This window comes from Hordeum vulgare, chromosome 5H (genome assembly GCF_904849725.1).
Source record: "Hordeum vulgare subsp. vulgare chromosome 5H, MorexV3_pseudomolecules_assembly, whole genome shotgun sequence".
Classification (NCBI taxonomy): Eukaryota; Viridiplantae; Streptophyta; class Magnoliopsida; order Poales; family Poaceae; genus Hordeum; species Hordeum vulgare.
In genome coordinates this window covers 217,005,195-217,012,307 of record NC_058522.1, presented here as the reverse complement: position 1 = coordinate 217,012,307, position 7,113 = coordinate 217,005,195, and the positions used below count along the sequence as shown (strand labels likewise).

At 43.6% G+C, this 7,113-nt stretch overlaps 1 long non-coding RNA gene across 1 annotated transcript; it reads right to left on the bottom strand.

The window, feature by feature from the left end:
• Positions 1-5,424: 5,424 nt before the first annotated feature.
• LOC123397721 lies at positions 5,425-6,726 on the bottom strand. Its single transcript, XR_006610010.1, has 2 exons — positions 6,487-6,726; positions 5,425-5,744 (listed from the first exon to the last, which is right to left on the bottom strand). It is a non-coding gene; the product is annotated as an uncharacterized LOC123397721 (long non-coding RNA).
• Positions 6,727-7,113: the final 387 nt, after the last annotated feature.

Here is a 7,113-nt window from a genome sequence, read left to right as displayed (position 1 = left end):
TGTTACGGAAAAAATCATTCCAAAGATTTTATTCCGTTTAGACTCTGTTTAATATTCTCCTCTGAAAAGGGTGAAAAACACGGAGAAAAACAGGAACTGGCACTTGGCACTGAGTTAATAGGTCAGTCCCAAAAAAGATATAAAATGCATACAAAACATCCAAAGTTGACAAGATAATAGCATGGAACCATCAAAAATTATAGATAAGTTCGAAACGTATCAACATCCAGATCATCAACCATCGCCTCCCTCCCACGGGTGGCAATGTGGGGTGGCTAGTCCGACTAATCGAACGTGATGGGCGTCTTCGCCCCATCGAGATACTTCACGATAGTCGGAACTGCCATGTTTACCTCCCAACTGAAAACCTTCAACCCACTCTTACGTCGGTGAAGATCATGAGGACTTTCTTGATATTCGGATAGCCGGGGGTAGCCTCCTGATCGTCCTCATTGTCCTTATCCCCGGAGGGTTCTCTGCCCAATCTCTCGCAGGAGCACACGACGGTCTCTAGCCATGCGTTTGGCGAGGATGATCTGTTGGAAATATGCCCTAGAGAAAATATTAAAGTGGTTATTATTATATTTCCTTGTTCATGATAACATTTATTATCCATGCTGGAATTGTATTGATTGGAAACTAAAATACATGTGTGGGTACATAGACAACGTTGTGTCGGTAGTGACCCTCTAACGGACTAGCTCGTTGACTAAAAATGGTGAAGTTTTCCTGGCCATAGACTTGAGTTGTCATTTGATAACGGGATCACACCATTAGGAGAATGATGTGATGGACAAGACCGAAACTATGAACGTAGCATATGATCGTGTCAATTTATTGTTATTGTTTTCTGCATGTCAAGTATCTATTCCTATGACCAAGAGATCATGCAACTCACTGACACCGGAGGAGTACCTTATGTGTATCAAACATTGCAACGTAATTGGGTGACTATAAAGATGCTCTATAGGTATCTCCGAGGGTGTTTATTGAGTTGGAAAGGATCAAGACTGGGATTTTTTATTCCGTGTGATGGAGAGGTATTTCAGGGCCCACTCGGTAATACAACATCACAATGAGCTTGCAAGCAATGTGACTAAAGAGTTAGCCACAAGATATTGTATTACACAACAAGGAAGGAGACTTGCCGGTAAAAACATTGAACTTGGTATGGACATACCCACGATTGAATCTCGGACATGTAACATACAATGACCAAAGGGAACTACGTACGAGATTGACTGAATCCTTGACATCGAGGTTTGACCGATAAAGATCTTCATAGAATATGTAGAACCAATATGGACATCCAGGTCCCTCTATTGGTTATTAGCCCTAGAGGTGTCTCAGTCATGTCTACATAATTCTCAAACCCGTAGGGTCTACACACTTAACGTTTGGTGATGATATAAGCATAATCGAGTTATTATGTTGCTGACCGAAGGTTGTTCGGAGTCCCGGATGAGATCTCAAATGTGACGAGGAACTCCGGAATGGTCCGGAGGTGAAGATTGATATATAGGATGAAGGGCATCAGAGTCTGAAATTTTTCCTCCACATGCCGGGGAAATGACGGAGTACCGAAAGGGGTTTCGGGGGCCCTCGCAAGTGTTTGGGGCCTCATGGGCCAAGTAGAGGGGCCACACCAGCCCACAAGGGGTTGAGCACCGCTCCAACCTCAGCCCACCATCGCTAGGAGGTGGACACACCCCCTAGGGTCGCCAGCCACCCTAACTTGGAAGGCAAGGCGCCTTCGTGAGGGGCTACCCCAAGCCCTAGCCGCCCCCTTGGCCACCGGCCCCTAGGGTAAACCCTCGGGCACCCTCCCTTCCTTCCTCCCCCCTAATATATAGAGAGGGAGAGAGAGGGCAGCCACACCACAACTTGCTACGGTGGTGCTCCTCCTCTCCCTCGTCGTTCTTCTCCTCTCCATAGCGCTCGACGAAGCCCTGCTGAGTTGTCACCACCAACACATCACCACGCCGTCGTGCTGCCGTAGGGCTCGGGTTGCTACTTTCCTTCGCTTGCTGGATCGAGGAGGTGAAGTCGTACATGTGTTGAACTCGGAGGTGATGTCTGTTCGGCACTTGATCGAGAGTTCGCGGGACGGATCGTGGTTGGATTGCAAAGACGTTTGACTACATCAACCGTGTTTCTTAACGCTTACGCTTAGCGATATACAAGGGTATGTAGATACAATCTCTCCTCTTGTAGATGTTCATCTCCTAGATTGATCTTGGTGAGTGTAGGAAATATTTTGTTTCCCATGCAATGTTCCCCAACAGTGGCATCATGAGCTAGGCCTTTGCGTAAATGACATCATGAGTAGAACACAAAGGAGTTTGTGGGCGTTCATATTCAGATTGCTTCCTTCCTTAGTCTTTTCTTGATTAAGCTGTATTGTGTTATGAAGCAGCCTACAACAACTTTACTCGTCCACGTATGGGAGAACGGTTCCATCGACTGACATGTGACTTTGTTGCATTAGATGGTTGGCGGGTGTCTATCTCTCCCACCTTAGTTTAATCGGATTCGATAAAGGTCGTCCTTGTAGAAGGTTAAATAGCAACATGTATATCAACGTTTGGTTTTGCATAGGTAAGAATCATTCTTGCTACATACCCATAGCAGCCACGTAAAACATGCAACAACAAATTAGAGGACGCCTAACTTGTTTTTGCAGGGTATGTTGCGATATCATATGGCCATAGACATGATGAAATATATTTTATGTATGAGATGATCATGTTTGTAATATTTTCTACCGACTTTCAAGTCAATGCATAAGGCAACCATCTGGAACCATAGGGTTGTCTTTAATTATTGTATGACCTGCATGTCAATCATTCAGTGCTTTGTAATGATTTACTTTGTCGCTAAATAGTAACAATACACTACTAGGAAAATGCCTGCTAGTGGCGCACCTATTTTGGCTACTAATGGCGCACTACAGGTGTGTCACTAGCATCACGCCATTAGAATATTTTACTAATGGCGACCACAGGTGCGCCATTAGTATCTGGTATACTAATGGCGCACCAGGCAGTGCGCCATTAGTATAGCCCATGGTGCTCCACTAGTATGCCTCCCAGGCATATATACTAATGGCGCACTAGGCAGTGCGCCATTAGTATAGCCCATGGTGCTCCATTAGTATGCCTCCCAGGGCATATATACTAAGGGCGCACCAGGTAGTGCGCCATTAGTATAGCCCATGGTGCTCCATTAGTATGCCTCCCAGGGCATATATACTAATGGCACACGAGGCAGTGCGCCATTAGTATAGCCGATGGTGCTCCATTAGTATCTGGTATTCTGGTATATATATGTTTTATTTCAAAACCAAAAATTCAACAGCACATAACATATATATCAAATATATAATACATAATATGTGCCCAATAGTTTTACTGATCCACAACACATAACATATATGCAAAGTTGCATAACAAATTTCATGATCCATATATCAAAATTCGATAGCATCCATACATCCAAAATTCCATAGCATCCATATATACATATAGTTCCATAGCATCACATACATAGCTCCATAGCAAATATAATACACAACGATACTTTGCGGGCATTAGTAAGTAATATTTGGTACTAAAACAAATGCCTTCATGTCCATATCGTAGTCCAAAGAGCATCCGCGTGGCAACCTACAAGATGAAATCATCAACATGTCAAATTTAACACTCTAAATCATGAACATCTTCAAGAATGGTCTCTAATTATAAATTTGATCTTCAAATGGGTCAAATGATCTCTACTTACAAAACTAAAAATTCAAGATAGGACATAAGAACACCAAAACAACTTTTGCAAAAATATGTCTGGAGCAAAAACATAAGAATTACTCTACAGATTTCACAAGAATGATTCAGTGAAGTTCCTAAATTTCAAATAGGGTCTAGTCTAAAAATTAAAATTAGGACTATCACATCGGATGCACTTGCGAAGCCACTTTGAGAGGAGTGTGGTGAATTGACCACATAGGTTTTTGACAAATGCTTTGTACGCAAATACAAAACATGTAAATTTTCTATATAAATTTACTGTAACACATGTTTTTGACATGACATTATATGCTAATAGCTCAATAAGACATTATATAATAATAGTCTATACATGTCATGTTGGCCAATGATAATCGCAACAACAAGCTCTACATTGGTTTTGAGAGTAAATGATTGTCACATAAGGAGAAAATAATCCTGCTCCATATTACACGAGGTTTTTGTACATTGATAAAAAAAGATTGTCAAGTAAAAAATAATCAGATAGATACAAAAATTAATCTGCATAAGTCCAGCAAACGCAAGACATCAGCATTCCCGATCCATTGAATACATATGCACCTAACCTCATGGGCCAGACTTGTATTCCACAGGGTCAAAAGGTGCCATCTTAGGATCACCAATATAAAATACAAAAATAAAATAAAATACAAAGCGACTCATACAATACAAATGTGTAAAAGAAGAAGCAACAGTCACCTGGTGTATCCGGGTAATTTTGTGCGAGAACTCTCAGCTTATACCCAGTGTCCTTCTCCAGGTCTTCTATCTCTTGACGTATACGATTTTCCTAGGAACAAATCAAAATGCAGATTTGGCTTTACTTCTTGAGCGCTCACAAACAAACTATGTGCACCTAGAGAGGGGAATGGATAGGGCGGTCGGTGGCTGGTAGTAGGTTAAGAGAACTGCTTTATATAATAACTTGTCTGATTGTCCAATCTCTAGATAAGCTATTCGTGGTGAGTGCAGATAACGTTTTGTCCTATCATTCAGTAACAATGAGGAGCATCGACAGCCCATCTAGCTGATTTGTACTGTTATATTCTAATTTAGCAAGAAGGGACTATGGTTACTTTTGTTGATTGCATTACAGGTGCATTGACTAAAAGACACAGGAACCAAACACAACAAACAAACAAACAAACACATTATCTATTTTCACACAGAAAAAATAGTTGGAGAAGATTCGTATATACTCATTAGCTAGACTGGTATTGGATCATCCTACACTTATTTTTAGTTAGACATGGTAAACTGCTGGTATATATACCAGTGTAGGATCTAATACCGTACCTACATATATACCAGTGCACGATCTAATGCCATGGTACACTGAGCTAGGCACTGGTATGTATTTAGCTGGACCTAATGTGCAGTGATGCAACTATTGTCAAGAACACCGTCGGTTCAACACCTCATCATGCAAGGAATGGGCTCATCTATTTGCCACTCGTGGTACCGCAGGTAAAATCGGAAGGCCTTTTACTGCCACCTTGCATGAAAACTTTCTATTCACACATGTGAACCTGCACATATTGTCTAAATAAATGGCAAAGGCTACCAGGATGGGAAGTGAACTTCCTCTAATCGCACACACACTCTCTGCACAAAGAAGTGCAATTAAATAACCCCTGCATTAATTGAATGGCAATAACACAAAATAACTAAAAGCGAATAAGGAGGAGCTCAATTAAACTGAAGAGTAATCTAGTATTATGATAGCCAAGCCCACAAGATCCATCTTGCTCTTATTATACACCCGAAACCGCCTCATTTCAACATCCGGTTGGACCAATCTTTCTCCATCTAGGATCTGTGCTGCTCGAGTAGAGTAGTAAACTGCGGAAAAAAGGGCATATTCGCGTGCTTCTTCTGGAATGGCTCCATTTCCTTCATTTAGAAATGCTACTTGTCTAACTTTTTCCTAGAAAACCGTTCCTGAATTGGTAAACAGTGCAAGCACATTAATTCCATGGATCTGCCATTTAAGCCCTAAAATAACTGTCATACAAGAGTAATACAAACAGACAATAGACTACATCATATATACAACACATGAGGAACATTACTAATTAATGATGGCATAGGTAAAAATTGACATGCATAAAGAACACGGGTTGCTCGATCTTGATCAGTAGCGTTACTCAACACATATGCATGAGGTCTGAATCTAATTACCAGGCCAATTAATGTGTATCCAAACAACCTGAATTCAATGCCCAGGCCAATCAGTGTGTACTCAAAAAATAAGAATCAATACGATACGAGGCCAATTGATGTACTCAAAACAATCTGAATCCAATATCAGGCACATCAGTGCAGTCAAATCAATCTGAATCCAACACGAGGCCAGTTTTACTCCACCCAAAACGATCTGAATCCTAAACCAGGCCAACTAATGTACTGAAAACAATCCGAATCCAATACCAGGAGAATCTGAATCCAAGCAGAGCCAGGCATGAAATTCATATTGACAAACCCCTCCTCGTATAGTCATATGTGGGGAAGAAGAGTGCATATATGGGACACATGGACGAACACCATGACAAGGACTTATTCATTTGTAGACAGGACAGCACCGCGGCATACAGATTCAGATTCGCTAACACAACATGTCTTCCTTGCAGAGCATCAAGAAGAACATAACCTAAAGGTCAGAACTTAAAGGGGACGAACCCACCCACAGAGATGACGACGAGGAGCAGCACGTAAACACAGGGCAGGAGGCCCCTGGCGAAGCCGAGGAGGCGGCGGCGGCGACCGTCGGTGCAGCGCAGCAGGCAGAAGGCGGTGGCTAGCACCACTGGCACGGCGACGAAGAGGACGAAGGCAAGGATGGCGTAGTACGCCTGCTTGTAGTGCGCGAAGACGGGCCCGGCCGCCGGCAGGTGGAGCAGGGTGGTGAGGGCCTATCGGCGGAGAGAAGATGGCGCGGCAGCGGTGGCTCGGCGGGATCTGCTGCGGGAGGGAGGTGGCACGGGGGGAGGGGACAGTGGGGGCGCCGGTGGAGGGCGTTGGTGGAGGGGGTGATGGGGGCTGCCGGTGAAGGGCGGTGTGGGGGGGCGCCGGTGGAGGGTGCGCTGGGGCGCTTGTGGAGGGGGCTCTACTGAAGGGCGCGCTGAGATCTGCTGCGGGAGGGAGAGGGCAGGGGCAGATGAGTGACAGGATTTGGCAAAAATACTTAGCGCGCGCTCGATTTGGGGAAAGCCCACCAGATATTTCGCTGTGTCCCACGCTTTTGTATGTTACTAATGGCGCAACACCTACAAATCCGCCATTAGTAACCCTGGTTACTAATGGCGCACCA